The sequence below is a fragment of the Hemicordylus capensis genome, chromosome 1, assembly GCF_027244095.1.
Source record: "Hemicordylus capensis ecotype Gifberg chromosome 1, rHemCap1.1.pri, whole genome shotgun sequence".
Taxonomy (NCBI): Eukaryota; Metazoa; Chordata; class Lepidosauria; order Squamata; family Cordylidae; genus Hemicordylus; species Hemicordylus capensis.
The window spans coordinates 276207301-276233467 of record NC_069657.1 but is presented as its reverse complement, the minus strand read 5'-3'; the positions used below and the strand labels follow the sequence as shown (position 1 = coordinate 276233467).

General features: G+C 45.5%; 1 long non-coding RNA gene across 2 annotated transcripts in view; it reads right to left on the bottom strand.

The window, feature by feature from the left end:
* Window positions 1-752: 752 nt before the first annotated feature.
* Window positions 753-26167, bottom strand: part of LOC128340376 (uncharacterized) — a 47075-nt gene continuing 21660 nt past the window's right edge. For both annotated transcript variants that reach the window (XR_008313656.1, XR_008313657.1), the window contains 2 exons: window positions 4208-4263; window positions 753-896 (listed from right to left, as the gene is read on the bottom strand). This is a non-coding gene — a long non-coding RNA (uncharacterized LOC128340376). The remainder of the gene's footprint in view (window positions 897-4207; window positions 4264-26167) is intronic.

Genomic DNA, 26167 nt, shown 5'->3' with positions numbered 1-26167 from the left:
ATTTATGAAGAGGTGACATTCGCCTTAACATCCACTTTATTCCATAAGGTGATATTCACCCCATCAACATCATATTATGATGGCTTCATTTAAGTGAGTGTCAGTATCAACTACTACTACTAGTAAGTATCAACCTTGCCTGAACAAATTGGTTGTCTTCTGTGGTCTCCCTTTTATGGCCGATGCTGTTTCTCACCACCAGAGGCTCTGTTCAAATGAATAATTCAGTATGCAAGGGTAGAAGACTGCATTAAGAAGTAATATGAGAACTACATTAGAACATTAATTTCCAAGATAACCTACAATGACATAGATGGTTTTCTTTATTGCAAATAACATTTTCTTTGATATGTAATAAAATATATATTTAAAATTAATGAGAAAACCAACTATTACGCTGTAAAATCCTCCACACAGAGTGGCCCTGTGGACTCAGCCACATGGAGGAGGAAGAAAGTAACATATTTTGTAACACAACCATACTGATATGGTTAATGCAACTATAAGGATAAGAGATGATCTGTTTCCCAGTGGCACTTCATGGGAGCATAGGAATACATTTGCTCAGTGGCCCCGCTCATATTGGCGTTGGTCACAAAGGCACTACATTATTTCCTCCATGTAGCTACTTCCGAAGAGCTACTCTGTGTGAAGGATGTTAGAGCCTTCAGGGAATGACTTCATTAGGCATTTAACAACTGAACACATTTAACTGAAAGTACTATGGATTTTAGTAAAATACATGCCTGGATCGGTTGGCTGTTGCTTTTCAACGATTTCTCTCACTTAGAATAAGAGTGTCTTAGACTGGAGCCTCAGCCTGTTTCAAGACATATGTGGAGATTTGCAGAGAGTTGCTCCTTGGCATAAGAGCAGTGGTGGTGTAGCTGAGGTTTCTACAAACAAAAATTGCTAATATAAAAAGTTTTTGCCCAGCAGAGCTCATGGGAATATAAGAGAGAGAGAGAGCGAGAGAGAGCATGCTGTATTATACAAAGAGTTCATTCCTATACTCCTCATTTTTCATGGCAGGAGGAGTTGTCTCACCACTACCATCACTACTCCATAAAGAGGCACATTGGAAAAGGAACTGAATAATGTCCAATTCATTTTATCAAATGTATTCATCAACTATGTGGATGTGGAATATGTCCCCCCTCCCCATATGAGTTTTCTCTTGGCAAACAGCAATCTCTCGACTTGCCAATGTAAATGTAGTTGCAGTGAACATAGAAAATTAGTCATAACTACCAGAATAAGGGTAAGCAAAGGTCTCTCTACCTATTTCTGAGGGGATGTGAAACAACAGTTGGCTTTGTAGTTAAGAAGGGCAGACAAAAGGAGCATTGCGTACTAATAACATTAAGAAAAATATATAAGTACTCATTTATAAACTTCAATGGAGTGTTGTTTAAAATAGGAGCTGAGTGGAGACAAAAGCCTACATGAATCATCTGCTAGCAGCACTAGTTCTTTCCCCAGCCTCCTCATCTTCTACTCCCTCCTGCTTTCAGCAGGAAAGCTGAATGAGCAAGGCATTAGGGTTAAGTGGTAAGTTTGTACAGAGCGGAATATTTGAATAGCTGAAGCACAATAATCTGTATTCTGCTGGCACCACACGGAGGTTGGCATTCCCAATGCACACACCTCTGTGTGAGAGGTGTGTGAAACTCTAATTGACTCCCTACCATGACCAGTTCCTGGGGCCCCATAAAGAGCATGGAGCCCTGGTAGAGATATCTTGGAAGGCACATGGGGACTGCTGGGAAGTTGAATCCTTTGCAGAGCTAGGGATGTGCATGAACCAGTTTGGGGCCCCCATAGGGAAGCACCGAACCTGCTTGGGTGCCTACAACTGAACCGATTCAGCGAGGAGGGGAGCGATTCCCTTAATAAGCAAGTAAGCAGGTCCAATGCACAGCTGGCCATGTGTGTGCCAATGCCGCATGTAGGCTGAGGGAACAGGGCCATAGCCACATGCAGCCTTTGGTAGAGCACTGCACCCAGAAACTGGTCTTGTGGTAGCAAGCATGACTTGTCCCCTTGGCTAAGCAGGGTACAACCTGTTTGCATATGAATGGGAGACTAAGGACCGGGTCTCACGATCAGTGAGACCCGGTTCCTAGTGGTGAGCGGGAATAGCGGGCTAAGCCCACTCTCCCCGCTCACGAGCGGGCAGGAAGCCCTGGGCGGACGGATTGGCCGCCCACACAATGGCCGGCTCAGAGAAGGAGCCAGCAGGGGCTGGGGAGCACGGGGGCCGCGCGGCCCCTGGAAGCCCCAGTATGCCCTGCGTGAGCGCATACTGGGGAGACCACCGAGCCGGGAGGCTGCTTTTAAGCCTCCCGGCCGGGGCTCCACTCACGAGTAGCCATGGCGCGGAGCCTCACTGCGGCTACTCACGAGCAGATAGCCCGGGTTTGCGGAGCGCTCACTCCGCAAACCCGGGCTAAGGGGCGGGCTACAGGAGCGGGTTAGCCGCTCCAGAACCACCAGGTTCGGCTGTGAGCCCGGTGGTTCTGACAATCACAAAAATCGGGCTAGGATTTTCCTAGCCTGATTTTTGTGATCGTAAGAATAGCCCCTAAAGGTGTGAGCACTGTAAGATATTCCCCTTAGGGGATGGAGCCGCTCTGGGAAGAGCAGAAGTTCCCTCCCCGACTTCTCCAAGATAAGGCTGAGAGAGATTCCTGCCTGCAACCTTGGAGAAGCCACTGCCAATCTGTGAAGACAATACTGAGCTAGATAGACTAATGGTCTGACTCAGTATATGGCAGCTTCCTATGTTCCTATGTAAAAGCAGCAGGTAAGGACCTGCTGACCTGCTTCTTAAGGGAACCACTCTCTGCCCTGCCTGTGGCTGCCCAAGATCATTCTGGCACATCCCTATCCAGCTCTTTCCCCACAAAAATCTTTCACAGGCACTTGGAAAGGGTATGGAGTCAGTTAGGGATCTGTGTCCCACATGGAGGTGCACATTAGCCACACTCACTATCGTAAGTATGATGGTTGTTTCTTCTGTGATTGGAAGGCTGGTATGCTGCAGGCTTATGGTGTTTGCCTCTACATATAAATGTCAAGAACACATGGAGGCTGACGTTTGCCAATACATGGGTGCTGAAACATTTTTTTTTTTTAAAAAATTCCATCCAGTGTTTGGGATAAAGGGGGCTGAGTGACTCTATCCCTGTCTGTTGATACTGTTCATTTTTATCTTTTGCTTTTCTTGTCTTTTATTGATTTAGTTATAGTTTCTGGAGTGTTTATTGTGTCGAATTGTATTTTTAAGCGTTAATTTTTAAATGTTAACCACATTTTGCATTCAGTGGATAGAAAGGTTGAGTAAATGTATTAATAAATAAGAATATATTTCTCTTTCTAGTCACATACAAACTAAATCCAGCTTACAAAAATGTGTTGGATTGTCGATCCCCTCATTCTAATATAATTTCATGTCTCAGCCCTACCCACCACTATGGGCATCAGCCCACTTGCTCCATTCCCCACCCCCCAACATTTCCCAATATTTGATGACTCATATTATATCTGTAACCACCCATAAATAATTTTCCATGTATGTACATGTAACATGTCTGTAACTGTAACTTCTTTATTTTATTTTATTATTTTTATTATTAATTATTTATTTTACTATTGTTTCCTTTCTAAGGCTTCCAATATCTCAGCATTGCATATGAAATGAGATTATCCAATTTAACTACAGAAAGGAGCTGTGCAGCTGGAACATAGTGCTGCTCTGAAAGGTATTTAGGTATACACAGCAGTTACAGCTTTTACATTCTTTTAAGAAGAATGTTATAAAAAGGAGGGGATCCTGTTTGAAGTCAATGTGTTGACATATAAATTAAGACTATTTACAGTTGGGCACGTGTTTGTTTTAAACCAGACCCACAATTCTAATTTGCTAACAAATTAAATTGTGCCCCCAATCAGTGATCCAGATCTTCCTACAATACTTTACAATCTCCAGTCTTTGCTAAACGTACACACTGTACCACTTTGAAATGTTAATAATAGGTATTAGCTAGGGCAAAACACTTTACCTAATTAAGATCGTTCTGAAAATTCTACAGCATGACATTTTGGTTCCTTTTCATATGAACTTTAATATAATTTGCTCAGCTATTCATATCTGGAATTTTTCAATTGCTTTAAAAATCATGAGAGTTGATATTTCACTACCTACCTCTCTGCACATTGATTTCTCCTTCTGATTTCATTTCTTCTCAGTTTTTTAATGACCTTTGAAAAATAATTCACAACACCCATAATTTTCATAATTATATTATAAATATATAATATAATAATTATAATTTTCATAATTTGCACTGCTGAGCCATCTGGGTGAGGCATTATAAAAATCTAATAAAATAATAGATAATGATTATGATAATATTGACTAGCAAAGGAAAGACCAGCAAAGGAAAGCCACAACAAATTTGCTGCAACAATCCACTGGAACTTGTGCAAGAATTACTAATTGCCAGACAGCAAGAATTGGTGGAATCATCTGATTGAGAAGGTCACAGAAAACGAAGAGGCAAAAATCCTTTTAGCACACAACACACCTGATCTGATAGTCACTGAGGAAAACTGGGTTCTGATAATTGATATTGCAATCCCAGGGAATAGACAAGTCGACAAAAAACAATTGGCGAAAATAACTAAATATAAGGACCTTCAGATTGAAACTGAGCAGCTCTGGAAAAAGAAAACAATAGTGATGCCAATTGTTGTTGGTGCCCTTGGTGCAGTACCAAAGGAACTTGAACACCATCTCAACACCTTGGGCCTCAATAAAATTACAACACATCAACTACAGAAGGCCACACTAATCAGGACAGCACAAATACTATGACAATATCTTTAATTCTTTTGTTATCCTAGACCCTTGGTAAAGGGTAAAGTGTGCCATCAAGTCGATTTCGACTCCTGGCGCCCACAGAGCCCTGTGATTTTCTTTGGTAGAATACAGGAGAGGTTTATCATGACCTTCTTCCGCGCAGTCTGAGATGATGCCTTTCAGCATTTTCCTATATTGCTGCTGCCCAATACAGTACCAGAGGGGATTCGAACTGGCAACCTTCTGCTTGTTAGTCAAGCATTTCCCCACTGTGCCACTTAAGATGACAGACCCGATCATTAAAGTACCAAATCCAGTCAAAAACATCTGGTAGACTGTGTGCAAATAGCATCCTCCTCCTCCTCCTCCTCCTCATTCATTCATTCGATTTCTATACCGCCCTTCCAAAAATGGCTCAGGGCGGTTCACACAGAGAAATAACAAATAAATAAGATAGATCCCTGTCCCCAAAGGGCTCACAATCTAAAAAGAAACATAACATAGAAACCAGCAACAGTCACTACTGGTACTGTGCTGGGAGTGGATAGGGTCAGTTACTCTCCCCATGCTAAATAAAGAGAATAACTACGTTAAAAAAGTGCCTCTTTGCCTCCTCTCTGAATTGTGCCTCCTGAGTACTCATCAGCATGTATGAGGTTTTAATTAATAGTACTATATAGCATCTCCTTTGAATGCTCCTTTATACTGCCTTTGAATGGTATTAAAGTCCAAAATTCAGATTGACAGACCTCCAGGGGTCTCAGCTGGACTTTCATAGGGCTGAATGTTCAGTGGCAACATATTTTATTTAATTTATTTATTTATTTGGGAACAAATGAAAAAGGTTAAAGAGATCTAATATCATACGTCCTTAAAAAGATTTGAAAATTTGGTGATTCACCCAGCCCCATTATGGGCTTGGCCTGCTTGTCCTAGCCTCATTTTAATGGTGGAGCACGAGGCAAGGGGCTGCAGCAGTTGGCTGCCCTCTTGGTTAGGGGAGGCACCAACAGCAGTTGAGGCTCTGTCTTTCCCCAGCTGGCAATCCGTGTTGGATAGCGACTCCTCCCCCATTCCTTGAGGCATAGTGTGGGCCTCAATTGGTCATCCTTTTGGTGTTCAGGCAGGACTTTTTTCATTCCATGCTGATTGGCCTGATATGGAGTCTTTTTTGCCTGCCTCACACTGTTTTCCTAGATAGTTAATTTTTCCTAGTCTTAAAAACAGGTACAGTGAAGAGGGGAATTTTTTTCTGTAGGGCTGGTGACCACCTTAAGCCATGCTTTTTGGTGGTGAGGAGTCCCTGTCCTTAGATGCTTCGTGGCTCAGGGAGTGCTGTATGGCCTTCCTCAGATCTAACAAAGCATCACCTATCTGTAATGCTTTACGGCTTCGGGTGGGTGATGCCACGGCATATACCTGGTTGTAAGTCAGCTAAGATAGGCAGTCTCATCCATAGGGTGATGCTGTTTGGAGCCAAGGTGTGTCACCGTTATAGGTGAGACTCATACTCTGAGTAGCAAGAGTGGCGTGCCAATTTTCGCTTGCCTTCTATATATTTGGAATTAACAAAGTTGTGACCCTTTATTTCCAACAATGCTTCGTGTCTTCATTGGATTTGGGTGCAATGCTGAGATTTTCCTTGACCTGATAATCAGAAGCAGGTCTAATTTGAGAGGCATTCATTAAAAATCATGAATGGATTGGATTGCTCACTGGCTGAAGTGACAATTCACAAATCCATTTATTGTATGTACAAACTTGAATTAAAACAAGAACTATTATTGCAATTCAACACTAGAGATCATAGTGTCCAGTATACACATTGTTGCATATTCAAGTAGTTTGTCTTAGCTAGGCTACCAACTCATGTGATTTAGCACAGCCTGTCAAAGTACTTGGAGCTGGAGCTGGTTGAAACCATTGATTTGGCACACATACTGTAGCTTCTAAACCCCAGTCAACAAAATATCATTCTCTCTCTCTCTCTCTCTCTCTCTCTCTCTCTCTCTCTCTCTCTCTCTCACAACAGAGGTCTTTGTAAATACTAATCCCAGATGTAGCCTAGGCTGCTGGCAGATGTCCTCAATAATTATATTGTCGCATCTTTACTACGTTTAGCATGATACTGGCATATGGCAATGTTGCTACAATATGAGGGCACAGAGCCAACACTGTCATTTCCTGTTTACAAAGTAATATGTTTGGGAACCAATCGTGATTGAAACAGAATGGAATCTTCTGACGAGGGCTTATGGACAAGGCTTTCAAAATGGGAGTCATTTACATTTATGTGTAAATGTACAGCTTAAGTGCTTAATTTTAATTAATCAGTTAATTAATTGAAGGCTCAGAATGAACTGCTGAACAGATAGGATTTGGAATGGATGAGACTGATGAGTCAATTTCTTTCTCCTATCAGGTTCACAGCATTAACAGCACTTGAATCTGCTCTTGCCTTTTTATCCCTCTCTCACCATTGAGTGAAGCTCTTTCAAATCCTTGTACTTTTCTTATCAACACAGTTCTGTCTTTGTAATCTTTGCACGCTGCTGTGAAAAGCTGTCAGTTTTAAAATGTTCTTTTATTCTATTTCTGTGACAATTGTTAAAGTAATTTCATATACAATTACAAAATCAGCCTTCTGAGTATCAGTGGGTGGCTCCTAGAGAAAGGGTCATGTTAGTGGTGACACCCACACTGAAGAATGCCCTCCTTAAGCATCTTTGCCTGGGTGTAAATTTACTGCGAGTTTACTGCGAGGCTTTACTGAGAGTTCAAAGTTGCCCCCCCAAAAACCTGATGCAAAAAGTGGATTGTTTTTTAACCTTGGATATAAATTGGGGCTACACTCAATGAACGCACAATGAAAAATCCAAATCATGTGTGAAGTGCTCCCTGATAGCTCGCAGGGACTTCGGGGTAAATCTGGCTGATATGTGAACATACACCCTCCATTCTGGAGGAGATGTGAGCTAAAAGCCCGGTGTGGAAAACGCCCTGGAGTCTTTCCTGTTATCTTTTATCTGACAAAGTCTGTCCTATTATCTCAGGTTTTTAATGACTTTTTAAAAAAATGTTACCTTGGGTTTTACCCTCTTTTAAAATTGGATACTGATAGTAAAGATGCTAACCTGTGGTTATTATTGGATTTGTATTAGATGATGTTTGTATTTGCCTTGTATTGAGTGTTGACAGTCTTAAATATAGATTGTTAGCTGCCTTGAGGTTTTTGTGATAATGTAGGATATCTGTTTCTAATTAAATAGAATAGTACACCAAATTCCCTACAGGGTTTATGACATAAGGCTGAAACGAGGGAGGCACCCAGTTCTTCCTCACAATGCTGCACTGTGCCCCCTCCCAGCATTCAATGGGGCCCAGGTCAAGGACAGAAAACGGCTTCCTGGCAGCCTCTTCTCATCACCCTGGCCACCTTTCAAGGCTGGAAAGGAGGCAGAGCTATGAGAAGCTGCTGCCAGCAAGCACCCTCCTCTTTTGAAGGCTGTGTGGGAGCAGCCCCACCCAAGCTCTGCAATTCTCTCGAAGGCCTCTGCACAAGGAGGCCTAGCTGCTAGCAGCATTCTGCCTCCGTGCATTGCCTCTCCACTTGGCAAAGGTTTGGTGGGAACAACTTCACCCAACTTTTACAATGCACTGGAAGGGAACTGCACAAAGAGGAAAAGCTGCCAGCAGGCTTAGCTCCCCCTCACTCCGCACCTCTCCAAACACTTTGCAAAGGTCTGGTAGGTGCATCCCCACTTGACCTTTGCAAGAGTCTGCAAAAGCACCCTGCCAGGGGGAGGGTTGCCAGCAACGTCCACCACACCTCATGCGATGCCTTTGTAAATGAAGGCTCAGATGGGAAGCTCTTGATCCAAGCCTTGCAAGGCTCTGAAAGTGCCATGTGAGAAAGCACTGCTTGGTACTTTTGCAAGCAGCTTCTGAAAGGTCCCCCATATCTGGTGGTTGTGATGGCAGCCACAGCCATTCCTCCTTCCTCCTGCCATCTCCTCTCCCACCCGCTGCCTGTTCAAAAGGCTAAGGGTGGAAAAACTGGAGAAGCAGGAAATTATTCAACACTTCCTGCTGCTCCAGTTTTCTCACCTTTAGCCATCTGGGCAGGCAGAGAATGGGGGGTCATAGTAGGATGGAGAAAAGAAAGGCAATAGCAGCAGTGGGTACTGCTACAATAAAAACACATTTCTGGGTGGGTAGGGCCAAAGGGCAGTCAGTTTCTTCCTCTGTCAAGCTGCTGTCTGGCTGCCTCATCTTGCCTCATTCGTGAAGAACACCTGGTTGAAACCCATTTTAAGGCTAGTACAGAAACCCTATAAATTGTTCTACATAGATGCCCTCTTGCTCTAGGCAATACGATAGCCCATACCATTTTCTAAAACTAGGTCTGCTGTGCCCAGGTAGAGAGGGACAGAAGTACACCACCTAGGCCCACCTTCCATGCCAACACTTTAAAAAAGTCTTTAAAGATGCATCTGTTCACCCAGGCTTTTAACTAATACTGTTTTGATTTGTTTTTAATGTTGTTTTAGAATATTGTTTAAAAAATTTTTAAATTGTTGTGTTTTAAATTTCTTGTTTTTGTTTTTAACTAATGTTTTAATGTTGTTTTTATCTTCTTGTAAACCGCCCAGGGATGTAAGTTTTGGGAGGTATAAAAATATGTTAAACAAATGAACAAACTTTTTAGCGTTGTTTTGGTTCTTCCCACATTCAGCGCTTGGTAGTGCTGAACCTGGCCACACTTCCTCCCTGTGATTTAGAACCAAATTTAGTTGTCCTCAAATTCACCACTGTCACCCCCAGACAAGCATGGAACCTGAGGAGAGCACCTCAGCGCAAGGGATGGGACTAGTCTGCATGCTCCAGTTCTCCTCTATCAGGTACCAGCATATAATAGACCCAGTTTTTGAATGGCTGGATTAGAACTTGTGTGGTAAGCCATTGGTGTGTAGTGGCTTTTCACATAGATTAGCCAACATTTTGACTTGCCTTCCAAGGTGCTGAAGTGGGTCAATATTTAGAGCTGGTAGGTGCCCTTCTTAAAAAGACAATAGAATAAACTTTCACCTCTGTCATGGTGATATAGAACAGCAGTCAAATGATATTTCACCTGTTAATCTGATTCAAAAGGAAATATTTAAGAAAGTTTAATATATCTGAAATGAGGACCCTTTGACACATATGAGGTAAGGAATTGTCTGTATATTTAAAGCATAACTGCTCATATGTCATCACTTGTCTAAAGCAGTAATGAACACAACCCAAATTCATTCATTCATTCATTTGATTTCTATACCACCCTTCCAAAAATGGCTCAGGGCGGTTTACACAGAGAAGTAACATATAAATAAGATGGATCCCTGTCCCCAAAGGGCTCACAATCTAAAAAGAAACATAAGATAGACACCAGCAACAGTCACTGGAAGTACTGTGCTGGGGGTGGATAGGGCCAGTTACTCTCTTCCTGCTAAATAAAGAGAATCACCACGTTAAAAGGTGCCTCTTTGCCCAGTTAGCAGGGGTTCAGCAAATTATTCAGCAGCCCAGTGCAGACACTTTGGCTGAGTTCAGACGTACAGCATAACCACAGTTATAGCTGGCCAAGGTTTTAAATGCAGTATGCCCAAATGCGCAATTCCGTGGTTACAGACCAAAAGCTAACTCCAGTTTGCCTCGCTAAACTCCAATTGGAACCTTTGGTTATCTCTAAGTTTCGCCACCGACAACTGAGGTTTTGCTGCCAAAGCGTTACGCCCAAATGCTGACTCAGCTATCACCATGGTTTTGTGCCTATTCCAAACTCTAGTCATAGATGTGCCTCGGCAGGTATGTGCCTCGGCAGCTGAGCAGCAGGGAGGGGCTCTCCAACTGGAGTTTGGCTGCCCACAGTTTGATGAACATCTGCAGCACACTTTGGAGTTAAGAGCTTGGCCATGCTTAATTCCAGTTAACTTGTACTTCTGAATTGGGCCAGAATGTATGTGTTTATGATGCAGTGTGCAATGCCCCACCTTTGCAGTTGACAGTCAATGATGTGAGGTAGGACAATGCGCATTGTGATGATGTCATAACATCCACTGTGTTAATCTAGAAGTTTTCAGGAAGAGGGGGAAAGAAATATAGAGTAGAGGCAACTATAGCCATATTCACACATTATGCTCAACATGTACAGTGTACACAGGTACAGATCTGCACACAGATAAAATAGTTCACACATTACGTTGAACACAGGTACAGCAGTGCACATCCTATCTATACCTTGCATTTGAGGGACTTGTATCCAGGTTCACTTTTTAAATGAACACATGCACATTCACACAAAAACACCTACCAGTGTACATGTTACGTTTGTACAGCATAATGTCTTAATAGGACTTATGTTTCTCTTGTAATATCTAGTTAAAGCCTCCAGTCACCACGAGAAAAATGATGCTTCAAATGTGATTTCACTCTCCCCTCATCTGAAGAATAGCTTAACTGGAATGGGGACATGGACTACATGTCCAGGGAGCAGCCATGAAGAGGACACAGGTAAGGTGAAGCTGATGAACTGCCTGTAATAAAAGGTGTTCACTGGGCACAAAACCTGCTAGTTACAGCTCTGCTCCTAAAATGATGCCTGTGTGGGAATTAATTCCTTCAATGCAGCAATCATGCACCAATCTTCTCCAGACTACTCTAGGAACCAGAACTGTGAAACTGTTCCGGCTGTGTATAACCAAAATGCAGGCAGAAAATACTGCCAACATAAAAAAGCGCTGTCTTTGTTGAACAAAAGGGGCCAAGTTGGCAAGGGGAAGAAAGACCAAATATCTTCAGCCAAGACATGCATGGAAACTGACCTACTTCCTCCCTACCAAAGGAGTTCCCTCCGGATTTTTATTGTATTGAAGTTTATTTGCAGGACATAGCAGGGAAGCCTGTGTGAGATGCGGCTGTCCCTGTGGTGGAAGTGGAAGCTCACAGGATAAAGGGGAGAGGTGCCAGAGATGTCAACCAGCAGCTTTTAGCAAATCTCACTATTGATTTTAAAAGAGCAGGGAAAAATGCTGCTCTTCCTTTCTGCTCAGTGATTGAAACCAAATGCAACCTGATAAAATCAAGCAAGCTGTGCAAATGTGTTTTATTCCACAACTCCAGAGTAACCTACTGCACAGCTATCAGCCGAGAATGACAATAAGCTTATATTAATCCCTCATCATCATCTTTGGTTGTTCTAATTAGGTCATCCCTAACCAAATTACTTAAGCTGCATTATTTGTGTTTGTGCCATTTGTTCACCAAAAAGATAAGTCTTAGCCTCAGATAACGTATTCCTCTCTTCTTGTTCTAATTTTTTATCATTTTGCTCTGGTGTAGACACAAGCATCACTTTAGTTAGGGATCTGCCTGCAGCATTGGTTGGAGTCTTTGCTCCTTAGTCACAAAAATAAGGGGCACAGTTCCGGCTTCATCCTGTGTTCTGTAAAGACATATATACAAAATAGACTTATACTGATTTTATACCTGTCATGGTTTGCCCCAAAGCACCCTGGGAACTGTAGTTTGGTAAGGGTGCTGAGAAGTCTGTTTTGGAGAGAATTTTGTGCAGTCTCAATGCTGCCTTTGAAGGGTGCTGCAGCGTTATGTGTCTGTGATGGTGCACTGGATGTTGCCCAATGGCTGCTTTTCTAGAAGGTTCCACACACACAGCCCTTGGAGTTCGATCACATAGAGAAACTGTTTGCATGAATCATTTGAATTCCCACCCCCACACCCCAACTTTTCCTTTCTTCATTTTTCGCTGCTAAGGGTATGTGTGCAAAAGCTTGCTCCCACATGGATCTGTAGCTATGCTCCGGCTTGAGAAGGGAATGACTAAGTTTTAATAGAAACAGCATGTTATGTCATTGTGAGTGTTACACTCACTGTTACACTCGCTGGAACTCGTTGTCCAACAAAAATCAGGTGTGCCATTCATATGGTGGTCATGCAGCCAAGAGTATGAGACACTTTTAACACTTAATTGAATGCTAAGCCAAATTTCTTATGGCTTTCCCAGGGAGTACATTCATATATCACGACATGGAGGCAGAAAGTGGAAATATACATTTCTGAAACTCGCGTCTCAGTATGGAAAAGGTTGCCTTTTTCGTGCTTGGTGCATCATGCAATTAACTTTTAAACGCTTCCAGGGCTCCTAATCTGGGGCACATTTCAGGGTGTCTTCAGTATCTCTGAAAGCTGGCACAGAAACTCCCACTACTTTAATGGGTTTAGGTCAGACCTCCATTGCATTCCAATGGTAAAACAGTTCCACTTGAGATGCACTTGGGAAAAATGAAAACCAGGGATGAAAGTTGTATTGAGACAAGTTGGTGCAGAAATATGCAAAGGGATTGAATTTGGCCTGGAGGTCTATTCTCGAAAGGAAGATGTTAATAAAAGCCTCTTTCCACAATCAGCTAATGGACCGGGTCTCACGATCCGTGAGACCCGGTTTTGGGAAGTGAGCGGGAAGTTCGGGCTAAGCCCACTCTCCCCGCTCACGAGTGGGGAGGGAGCCCTGGGCGGCCAAATCGGCTGCCCACATGATGGCTGGCCCCGAGACGGAGCCGGTGGGGGCTGGGGAGCTTGGGGGCCGCGCGGCCCCCAGAAGCCCCAGTATGCCCTGCACGAGTGCGCAGGGCATACTAGGGAGACCCCCGAGCGGGGAGGCTGCTTTTAAGCCTCCTGGCCAGGGGTCTACTCACGAGTAGCCGTGGCGCGGAGCCACAGCGCAGAGCCACGGCACAACTACTCATGAGCAGATAGCCCGGGTTTGCAGAGCGCTCGCTCCGCAAACCTGGGCTAAGGGGTGGGCTACAGGAGCGGACTAGCCGCTCCAGAACCACCGGGCTCGGCTGCGAGTCTGGTGGTTTTTACGATCACAAAAATCGGGCTAGGGTTTTCTTAGCCCGATTTTTGTGATCATAAGAATAGCCCCAATATATATTACCAAACATGCCTTGTGTACAACTGTACTTTCACTGCTGCTTTGCAGATTTGCAAATGGCTGCCCAGAGATCAGTGTTACCATCCTTTAGAAAGGTAGGATCACTGATCCAAGTAATTGCTAGAGAAATACAGCAGAAATTCTATATTCAGAAAAACCATCTTCTCAGTACCATCCCTGGGTGACAGTATTGCTCCAGTCAAGCATGGAGCTGTAAGTGTTCTGAAGCAGGTTCTTGAATGTGTTTTCATGAAAGTACACATAGTTATGCAATGCCATTATAGCGTATGAAGCTGCCTTGTACTGTGTCAGACCACTGGTCAATCTGGCTCAGTATTGTCTATTTCGATTGCCAACAGCTCTGCGGGATTTCAAACAGAGGTTCCCTTCGTTGATACAGATGCCAGGGCTGTGTAACATAGCCCAATCAGATAGTCACAGACATTATTCATCAGCTGTTCGGGAAGAAAAATTGGGGATCTTAAATCCCACACACCTCACTGCCACTTCCTCACCAAATAGCTATTGGTGGGATTTTAAAAATAGTTATGTACATGTAATCCTGGCTATGCTGTGTACAGCCTCTTGGATCAGAGCCTTTGAAAACAACAAATTAGTAGAATGTTATTGGGTACCTAAACACAATGACATGAGGAACAAAATCACAATAGAAAAAGCAATGAATTAAGTGGTGTATGGAGATAGATAGATAGATAGACTACATTAAAACCACATAACACCAGTTTTAAAAGAACTGTACTGGCTGCTGATATGTTTCCAGGTGAAATACAAAGTGCTGGTTCTTACCTATAAAGCCCTTAACGGCTTAGGTCCAGGCTCTTTAAGAGAGTGCCTCCTTTGTCATAAACCCTGCCACCTGTTACGAACTTCTGGAGAGGTCCGGTTACAGTTGTCACTGGCTTGTTTGGTGGCAACCCAGGGCCAGGCTTTCTCTGTGGCTGCCCCAGGGCTTTGGAATATGCTCCCTACTGAAATAAGAGCATCTCCTTCTCTCTTTTCCCCCAGGAAGACCCTCAAGACTCTGATGTTCTTGCAGGCTTTTAAATAGAATGTTAAAAATCTTAAAACCTTGAGGAGATCCTCACGATCAGCCAAAAGTGGGCTAAGGGAACCTAGCCTGCTTTTGGGTGCGTGTGAGAACCACTGGGCTTGCAGGCGGGCCCGGTTTCCTCAAAGCAGGTAACCCGCTTAGGTAGCCCTCCCCTTAGATGAGGTTAGTGGAGCGAGCGCTCCGCTAACCCTGTCTATTTGATCGTGTATTGCCACAGCACAGCTCTGCAGAGCAGCAACACATGAGGAGACCCCCGCCGGGAGGCTGAAACAAGCCTCCCAGCCCTGGGAGTCTCTCCAGGATGCTCTGTGCACTTGCACGGGGCATCCTGGAACTTCCGAGGGACATGTGGCCCCTGATCCCCGCAGCCCCTGCCAGCTCCGTGGCGGAGCCAGCAGTCGTGTGGGTGGCCGATCCAGCCGACCAGAGCTGCTGGCGTGCTTGTCTGTGGGGACAGCGGGCTGCTAGGGTGTTTCTCCCACTTGCCACTGCTACCAGCACACTTCCCCACCATCATAAGAACGGCCCTGCAGGACCAGACCCAAGGCCTATCTAGTCCAGCATCCTGTTTCACACAGTGGCCCACCAATTGCCACTGGAAGTCTGCAGGCAGGAGTTGAGGGCATGCCCACTCTCCTGCTGTTACTCTCATGCAACTGGTATTTGTTTGTTTGTTTGTTTGTTTGTTTGTTTGTTTGTTTGATTTTTATACTGCCCTTCCGAGCTGGCTCAGGGCGGTTTACAATTAAAAAACAGAAATCATTAAAAACGATTAAAACAGAAAAACAAATATAAACACCAATTTAAAAACATCTTTAAAAACAATTAATCTATCAAAACAATTAAAACCCTGAAAACCAGGTTAACATTAAAACAATTAAAACTAATTAAAAACCCTGAAAGGCCAGGCCAAACAGATGGGTTTTAAGGGCTCTCTTGAAGGACCGTAAAGAATTAAGATTACGAATTTCTGCTGGGAGTGCATTCCGCAGCCCAGGAGCAGCTACAGAGAAGGCCCTCCTCTGAGTCGCCACCAAACGAACCGGTGGTAACTGGAGACGGACCTCCCCAGATTACCTTAACATGAGGTGGGGATCATGTAAAAGAAGGCGCTCTCTAAGATACTCAGAGTACTCAGAGCATGCTGCCTTTGAGGCTGGAGGTGGTCCACAGCCCTCCAACTAGTAGCCAATGATAGACCTCTCCTCCATGAAGTTATCCAAACCCCTCTGAAAGCTATCCAGGTTGTTGGCTGTCACCACATCTTGTGGCAGAGAATTTCACAAGTTGATTATGCGTTGTGTGAAAAAGTACTTCTGTTTGTTGGTCCTAAATTTCCTGGTAATCTATTTCATGGGATGACCCCTGGTTCTAGTGTTATGTGAGAGGGAGAAGAATTTCTCTCTATCCACTTTCTCCATACCATGCATGATTTTATAGATTTCTATCATGTCTCCCTGCAAATTTTTCTAAACTAAAAAGCCCCAGGTGTTGTAGCCTTGCCTCATAAGAAAGGTGCTCTAGTCCCCTGATCATCCTGGTTTTCCTCTTCTGCACTTCTTCTGCACCTTTTCCAGTTCTACAATGACCTTCTTTAGGTGTGGTGACCAGAATTGTACGCAGTACCCCAAGTGTGGCTGCACCATAGTTTTGTCTAAGAGCATTATAATATTAGCAGTTTTATTTTCAATCCCCTTCCTAATGATCCATAACATGGAATTGGCCTTTCTCATTGGCTTGAATTGGCTGCGGGTATCAGAGGCCATGCGGCCCCCAGAAGTTCCAGGATGCCCTGCACAAGTGCGTGGGGCATCCTGGAGAAACCCCCAAGCCCAGGAGGCTGTTTGCAGCCTCCCGGCCAGGGGTCTACTCATGTGTTGCCGCACAACATGGTGACACACGAGCAATAAAATGAGGTCAATGGAGCGCTCTCTCCATTAACCTCATTTAAGGGGAAGGTGGTTTAGGCGGGCTAGCCACCTTGGGGGCACCAGGCTCCCCTGCAAGCCCGGTGGTTCCCACGACCACTGGAAAGTGGACTAAGCTCCCTTAGCCTGCTTTCCAGTGATCATGAGAATAGCTTCATAGAGTCCTCCAACTGGACTGGCACTGCAGCACAAGGGTAGGAGGGGGAAAGTCTAACACTGTGCCTATTAATTTACCCTCTGTGGCTGGTAGCAGCTTCGGGGGGTGATTTAAGTCAGGGAGTCAGTACAAAGCCAAAGGGTGAAGCTCCCTTTGCAGCCCTGCTCCAAAGTGTGTCCACTGTGACTGTGGTTTGAAAAACAGAAGATAGATCAGGAGTTCTGGTTCCAGAACAACCATAGCCCAATTTACACATTATGTTCAACACATGTACAATGTGTGTACAGTGTGTGCATGTACACCCACACAGCATGTACACCCACACCCACACATATCCAATGTATGTACAGCAGCACACTTCCAAACTGCACCCTGCATTGGTGGGCCTATGTGCAGGTTCCCTTTTAACACAAATGCATGGACAGTAATTGCCACAGTAAGAGGCACTGCCTGTCAGAGTAGACAATACTGTGCTAGATGGACGAATGTCTTGACTCAGTATAAGGCAGCTTCCCATGTTCTAATATGGAGTGGGCTTCTGTGTGGCTGCTCTTTCACTTTAAAGTGAACCCCAAACTAGATGTTGGCACATCTAATGTAATGCCTAGCTTGACCCCAAGTTATTTGAATGGTTAACTCCCCACTAATTTCAGTAAAGTGAGGACCACAGCATTGAGAAGCAGTTATATGTGATGACTAGTCCAAGGAGATCACTCTCACCACCATACACTAGAGATTTATCCATGGCAGGGTGTGACAATCAAATGGAATAAAGTGAAAAATAATAATAAATCAAAAAGAACCAACAGAGCAGGACATTTTGATCCGTGAGCTTACAGGCCGAATTCATGGCAGTATATGGGATGCATGCCACAAGGATCAGCAATTTATCTAAAACACATTTCCTGCCTTTTAAAGGTATTAATATTTAGCCTACCCGAGCGACTTCAGTGACTGTATATATTTAACAATTCAATTAGTCATTCCCAAGTGAAGCATGCTAATTGATTACTTTGCAGCATCCAGTGGTGATAAAGTTAATGGATGTTTTTGTGGAGTAAATTGGCTTCCGCTCTTAATATCACTTTCTTGATATCTTGGCTTCTAAGTAAGTGGCAGGGCATATTTCTATAAATAGACCCCTGGCTGGCAAAAATGAACTGTCATGTGTTTCCTGATGTTGCAGATTTCAGTTGGGTTTAATCTCTGCAAATGTACACCTCTTGGGCCACCCTTGTGCTTTGCAGGGTCAGAGGAAATAGCTTGGGAATTAAGAGACTGAGCATAAAGCACAGAAATAGAAACTCGTAAAAATGACCCAGATAAACATCAGTAGCTTTCATTTTGGGAAATCGACTTTCTCCAAAGCAGCAAAAATATACATTCTATTTTATGACACATGTCTTGTGCTACTCACAATTAATGTGCCATTAATTCTGACTGTTTCGCTAGGATGCTCATGAAAAATGCAGAGTAAGCATATTGATCAAATGGGCCACTGCAAGAGCCTAGTCTTGTAAGCTGGTGACTTTTAAAGGGACTGCATATGGTCTCTCTGCTCCCTAGGCAGGGACACAGACGCAAGCTGGGACTGTAAATTCATGTTCAGTTTCCAGTTCTGTCCATCCATGACAAATAGTACATTAATTCTGACCACCAGCACTCCTCCACCACCTGCATAACCTTCCTGACGCATAAGGAGAAGACTAGCTCTAATAACTACTGCAAAGCGACTGGCTGTTTTGGATTCTTGCCAGAACTGTAGTGGAGGGGGGTAAATGTTGGCCTTTTGCCAGGCACATTTGCAGATTTTAGGTTAATGCAACTGACTAAAAGACTGGCGTTTGCTACCTGAAGATAGTGATGGGTGAGCTTCTCCAGCCTCAAACAGGACTGGCTTGGAATAAGTTGAGTGATTTCCTCAAAATAGGTACATCACTCAGCTTATTTTGAGCCAGCCCACCCCCACTAATTTGGCCCTATCCACCCCCAGTACCTCCAGTGACTGTTGCTGGTGTCTATCTTATGTTTCTTTTTAGATTGTGAGCCCTTTGGAGACAGGGATCCATCTTATTTATTTATTATTTCTCTGTGTAAACCACTCTGAGCCATTTTTGGAAGGGTGGTATAGAAATCAAACAAACAAACCAAACCAAACAACAATATAAAACTGTTCAGCCTATGTTGCCCATTGATCAAGGATACAGCAGGGCCTAATCCACACTCCATCCTCACAGGCCACGAAGCCCCTCCCCAGGGTCATCCCTAGAGGGGTGAAGGGCTGGGGGCGAATCAGCATGTGCGGGGCCTCCTTAACATTTCTTATCATTATAGAATCATACTGATTGCTGATGTCATACAGTGTAAATAGTGTGAGTGAGGTTTCTGGACATGTCCAACCAGCTTAGACATACAATACTAATTAATAATAATAACAAATGTCTTAATAATAAGAAATAAAAATAAAAAGCACAACACATGCTTCACAGTTCTCAGACCTTCTGGGTTGCAACTCAACTTGAGCATAGTGCATTCATAAATAAATAAATAAATAAATAAATAAATAAATAAATAAAATATATTGTTTGTTCCAGAAGATTTAGTAATTTTTTGCCATGAAACAAACCAACTATAGAACTTTGTGGATGGGTTTTTAAAAATAAAAACCAAAACCCAACAATTTGTCGAATCCCACTTCAATTTAAATATACATATTCCTCCCACCCTGCCCTACATTTCTGCTCAGTACCAAAGCCCTTGGCAAACCAATCCCTAAATGTTCAAGGGAGGGGAAAATAACCACAAAAAGGAAATAACATCATACCTCCATTACTAAGGCTGAGCTGGGCAGAGGGTCTGCAGAGAGCTCTGGTGCGGGACACTCTCTGCTTTGCCTGCCTGCTTCCTTGCTTCTTTCCTGAGCTTCAGGCTTCAGGGAGGCCTGCATGGAGATCTCTCTGGAAGCCTCACCCACCTGCCGAACAGCTGAGAGGCGTAGAGAGATGTCGCTCTAGCAGCTAGCCTGGGAGCCTTTCAAGCTGCACACAGACACAAAAGATTGGCTGTGAGGAAAGATAAGTGGCTTGGACTGGGGGAGAGAGGAGGGCAGGCTGCACTGCAGTGTGTCCAGAGCAGGGCCTGTGCCAGGGCAGGGCTTGGGGCAATTGCCCCGGTTGCCCTTCCCTAAGGATGGCCCTGCCCCTCCCTCCAACAAGCCTTCAAATCCACTCCCCTTTGCCTGCTTATCAAGCTGCTGCTTCAGCAGTAGCAGCAAACCAGAAGAAAGAAGAGAGGCTTTTCCCAGCAGTGTCCTCTGCTGTCTACCATGCGGTGACATAGTGTGCTAAGCACAAGTGGGACTGGGAAATGTGAGCTGGAGATAACATTTCCATAAAGGTTGCCTCATATTTGGCCTTCTTCATTATGAACCCTGCTGCCTATTGAGATCCTCAGGGGAGGTTCGTCTGAGGGTGCCACCAGCATATCTGATGGCAACTCAGAGGCGAACCTTCTCTGTAGTTGCCCCAGGGCTGTGGAACACACTTCCTGCTCCACCCCTGATGGCCTTCAGGAAACAACTAAAGACGCATCTCTTCAGCCAAGCTTTTTAGGTGAAGTTTTATTTGATGTTTTCAGTTGCATTTTATTGATTGTTTTAATTTTAAAATTTATTTGTGTTTTAAATGTATTAATATTTTGGTTTGCTTCTTTATTGTAAATTGCCTAGAGACCTTGGTAGTCTGTGGTACATAAATATGTTGAATGAATGAATGAATGAATATTTCATGTACTTGTTTTGTGAATGCATGTGCTACCCTTCAGCATAAAACTCTCAGAATGGTGAACAAGTAACTATTTCTGAATTGGGAAATAAGTGTCTGCCAGCAAAGTCCTAAACATGCCTTCTTAGAAGTAAGCCAAATCGAGTTCTTTAGGACTTACTCTCCAACAAGTGTGCTTAGGATGCTTTCTCTTATCTAGAAGCAAATGACAACAGACAGGAATACAAAGAAGGTCAACAGCCTCTCAGGTGGTAAATTCCAAGATCGCTCTGCTCAACTGAGGCCAATGTTTAACTTAGCAAAGTTCAAATACAACTACAATCCTAAGGAAGGCCAAAACCAAGGTGGGGCCAGTAACTGCATTTCCCCACATGGGGCTTTTACACACAGCAGGTAAAAGGTAAATGTTGAGCAAAGCCACTTAGAATTACACCCCTCCCCTCTGCTTTCGGGTTTCCTTTTGGTGCAGGTTCACATTGCATGCCTTCGTGTTTTCCTTCTAGGAGAGAGAGAGAGAGAGAGAGAGAGAGAATTTGGGAGCTCCATGGGGAGGAACACAATGTTGCCTTCAAAACCTTGTGTCCTAGACTGGGAGCATTTTTATACACTAACAGATTTCTTCCCTTTTTTCATACACGTGTGGTGTTTTAACCAGTGAAAACCTTAAGCAGGCAGACTAATATTGTTCAAAAAAGTCAACTTGAGCAAACACAGAGGTTTGACTCTCGTAATTAGAACTTAAAGAGCCGGGTCTCATGATCAGTGAGACCCGGTTTGTGAAGCTAAGCAGGGAGAGTGGGCAAAGTCCACTTGCCCCACAGACGATCAGGGCAGGAGCCCTGGGCGGCTGGATCGGCCGCCCACACGATTGCCGGCTCCATGACGGAGCTGGCGGGGGCTGGGGAGTTCGGGGCCCGCACGGCCCCCGGAAGCTCCAGTATGTCCTGTGCGAGCGTGCAGGGCATACTGGAGAAACCCCTGGAGCCAGGAGGCAGCTTTTCACCTCCCTTCCAGGGGTCTACTCGTGAGCAGCAGCAGAGCCGCACCGCAGCTATTCATGATTGGGAAGCTTAGAGGAAGGCTACAAAAGCAAGTGACCCGCTGAGACTCAACCAGGCTCGGCTGTGAGCACGTTGAGTTTCACGATTGGTAGAAAGCAAGCTAAGCACCCTTAGCCTGCTTTCCACTGATCGTCAGAATAGCTCCAAAGAGTTTGCTTCCTGCAGCTAGTTAAGCCTGCTCAATTTGCATTTCTAAAGAGTGATATCTGCATTCCTAAAGAGTGTTTCCCTTTTATCATGTTAGTGATTCTAGCTCAGTGCCTCTCCCTGTTTGCTCTGGCATTTTCAGAAAAATTTGTTTAAAACCAGCATTATAAAAATCCCAGAAATACATCGAGATAAGCTATTAACTGTGCAGGCGCGCCTGTGCAGTTGGGAAGCGACGCCGGGCCAGACGGCAGGCCTCGGCGTCGCTCTGCACTCGGCGATCCGCCGCCGCCCGCCACCGCCGCGCTCACTCCCGCCGCCACAAGCCATGGGGCACATGATCCGCTGCCGCCCGCCACCGCCGTGCGATCCAGGGGGGGATCGGGGGGGTCATGGCACTTTTTGGCACCCCCCACGTGACGCACCAAAGTGGCACCCAGGGCACATGCCCTGCCTGCCCCCCCTATAGTTACACGTCTGTAAGGGAGCCCATTCTGCTTTTGGGAGGTCATGTGCTGCAATGGGAGTTGTGCAGCTCCCGGCAGCAAACCTCCCAATGTACCCCTCCCCTTACATGAGGTTAGTAAAGCGAGTGCTCCGGTAACCCCATTTTGGCAATTGTGAGTCGCCATGATGTGGCTCTGTGCTATAGCGACTCACGAGGAGACCCCCAACCAGGAGGCTCCCCAGAATGCCCTGCACACTCACACGGGACATCCTGGGACTTCCGGGGACCAGGCGGCCCCTGATCCCCGCCACTCCTACCAGCTCCATGACGGCGCTGTTAATCATGTGGGCGGCCAATTCAGCCACCCAGGGATGGCTCCCTGCTTGTGTGCAGGGAGAGCGGGCTATGCCCGCTCTCCCCACAAACCACCTCAAGGCTCTTCACTTTGCTCGTCTGAAGCACCTCCCTGAGTTCGTTGACTGACATCCACAGCTGCCATCTCCAGCTGTGTTCCTGTGCAGAGCAGATGCTTAGCCAGAGTTTTGCAAAGCAGCAGAGCATGGGGGAGGGAAAGATCAATTTTTGCTGCTCTCTCCTGCCCCAGTAAGTGTTCTGTGCCTTCCAGAAATATGATCCTGAGGGTCATGCAGCCCTTAGGGACATTTTCTGGAAGGCAAAGAACAATTTGAGGGCAGGGCAGAGACCCAAAAATTGCTCCCTTTTCCCCCTGCCCCCCCACTTGCCCACTCTGGCTGAAGCACCCTCTCTGCATCCTGAGATGACTGAACCTGGTGATGGCTGCTCTGAATGTCACCCATTCCCCTACTAACTGAGCAAAGAGACACTTTGTAAAGGTGGTGATTCTCTTTATTGAGCAGGTGGAGAGCAACTGGCCCTGTCCAGCCCTGGCACAGCATATCTCCAGTGGCTGTTGTTGCTGTCTATCATGTTTCTTTTAACATTGTGAGCCCTTTTAGATCAACTTCTCTATATAAACCACTTTGTGAACTTATGTTGAAAAGCGGTACATAAATATTCGTCGCCATTGCCATTATTACCTCTTATCATCATCAACCCTGAAAAGATCCCCTTTAGCTATTCTGATTGTGGGGCTATTCTTACGATCACAAAAATTGGGCTAGGAAAATCCTAGCCCAATTTTTGTAATCGTCAGAACCACTGGGCTCACAGCCGAGCCCGGTGGTTCTAGAGCGGCTAACCCGCTCCTGTAGCCCACCCCTTAGCCCGGGTTTGTGGAGCGAGCGCTCCGCAAACCCAGGCTATCTGCTCATGAGTAGCCGCACCGCGGCTCTGCGCCGCAGCTACTCATGAGTAGACCCCCGGCCAGGAGGCTTAAAAGCAGCCTCCCAGCTCAAGGGTCTCCCCAGTACGCCCTGCGCGCTTGTGCAGGGCATACTGGGGATTCTGGGGGCCGCGCAGCCCCTGAGCTCCCCAGCCCCCACCGGATCCGTCTTGGAGCCAGCCATTGTGTGGGTGGCCGATCCGGCTGCCCAGGGCTCCCTGCCCGCTCATGAGCGGGGAGAGCGGGCTTAGCCCGCTCTTCCCACTCACGGCTAGGAACCGGGTCTCATTGATCATGAGACCCAGTCTGGTGAGTGTGCCAGGATGCTTAAAGGGTTTAGTGAGGTAACTTAAAGAAGTTATTGAGGCTCTTCACACGATGGGAGGAAATCGGGCGAGCGGAGGCCATTGTGTGAACCACCAGGCTCAGCTGTGAGCCTGGTGGTTCCTAAGCATGTAACCCGCTAAAGAGCCCCTGCCCTTAAACCAGGTTTGCAGAGCAAGCACTCCGCAACCCTGGTTTTTTTACTTGTGCATTGCCGCGGCATGGCTCAGCACCGCAGCAACTCACGAGGAGACCCCTGGCTGGGAGGCTGAAAAGCAGCCTCCCAGCTTGGGGGTCTCTCCAGCATGCCCTGCGCAGGGCATGCTGGAGCTTCTGGGGGCCACATGGCCCTCGAACTCCCCAGCCCTGACCAGCTCCGTGACAGAGCCATCAGTCATGTGGGTGGCCGCTGCAGCCACCCAGAGCAGACTGCTGTTTGTCTGCGGGGAGAGCAGGCTAAGCCCGCTCTCCCCGCTAACCCCCAAGAGGCTCTTCTCAGTAATCGTGAGAAGAGCCTCAACATTTATTTATGAAAGATGTTTGAGATAAGTAGGTAAAACCAGCTGAACACAAAATAACTGCTTGTTCAAGACAAGTTATTGCCATCAACATTAGCAATTCACAACCACTAACGGCCGGTTGAGACAAACTTTGGCTGCAACACATGATCAGGACAGAGTCACACTGAAGGCACCTGATGTCCCAATACTTATTTAAACAGGGTTTTGGAGCGTGCGTAAAGGAGCGATTCAGATGAACGTCCCCCTCACACAATGAACAGACAGAGTAAGGATGTCTTCCTGTGATACTGGTCATGAGGAAATAATTGATTTCCACTTGTTCCTTTAAAGCTGCAGCTGGTGTTGGGAATTCTCTCTGGTAAGAGAATCCCCTTTTCATTATAACAGAGTGCACAGAGGCACAACACAGCGGAATTTAGTAGGCATGCGTGTATGCTGAGAGTAAAGTAACTTGGAGCCAGTTCATAGTTTCAAATCAATATAGATGGCATTTATTAGAGAACTCCATTCTGGATAGGAAAGTGAGGAGTTAGGATCTCTAATCTACCTAGCTAGCTGGATGCAGATGGATTCTGCATCTCTGCACACATGGTGCAGGGGAGAGGAGCTTGCATGTTGCAAGGTAGAAGGAACAGGAAGAGAAGGGAGAGAGGAAGGATGAAGTGTCCCTGAGATTAGCAATCTACATTCCAAAGGGATATTGTCAGAGCAGTAAAGAAGGGATAACCAATGTCTTGACCCTCTAGCCCTCTGACTCACTAGATTGTCCTCCTATGTCACTGAGACAAGAGACAGTACAAAGTCCTTAACTTCCAACAGCTGGAAATGTGGCCTTCTCACCCAGCAAAAACCCAGCAAGTTTGAAAGGGAAAGAAAAACAAGAGAAAGATTGTAATACTTGCTTCAGCATGTCAAGAACTCTGGCTCACATGGTGAGAGCAACCTGAAGAATGTGTGTTAAGAGGTCACCTCATTCCTGAACCAAGCCTAACTTGTGGCAAATAATAAACAGGAGTTTAGTATCCTGACCACACAAAGGGTGTGGGGTTAAATTATAGGAAAGCAATTGGGATTGCTTTGAATTTCTTTTTTATGTGAGAGGGTAGAAAAGGCTGTCTAGACTGCTCTGTAGGGGTGTGCATGGAACTGGCTGGTCCAGTTCGGTTCGAGTTCGAACCGGACCCAAACCAGATCAGTCCAGCACCCCCTTGAACCCCTGCCAGTCTGGTCCAGTGATGTTCGTAAACTTAAACTTTTTTTTTTTTAAACTTACCCCCTCCGGGGTGTGTGTCTCCAAGGAGGCTGGGGGGGGGGCGTTCTGCAGAGAAGGCCATGCAGAGGCCCTTTGCACAGGTGTGGCGGCCTCCAAAATGGCTACCACACCATGGGAAAGGCCCGAATGGGCCAGAGAATGGCTGAATGGGTTGGTTTTGGAAGGAAGAGAGGCGGAACCTCTGTGGACTCCCTGCCACCTGGGGGTTTTGCTTTGCTATTTGGTTTTGCTTTGCTATTTGAGGACTGAACTGCCATTCTTCCCCTACATGAGCACTGTCAGATATTCCCCT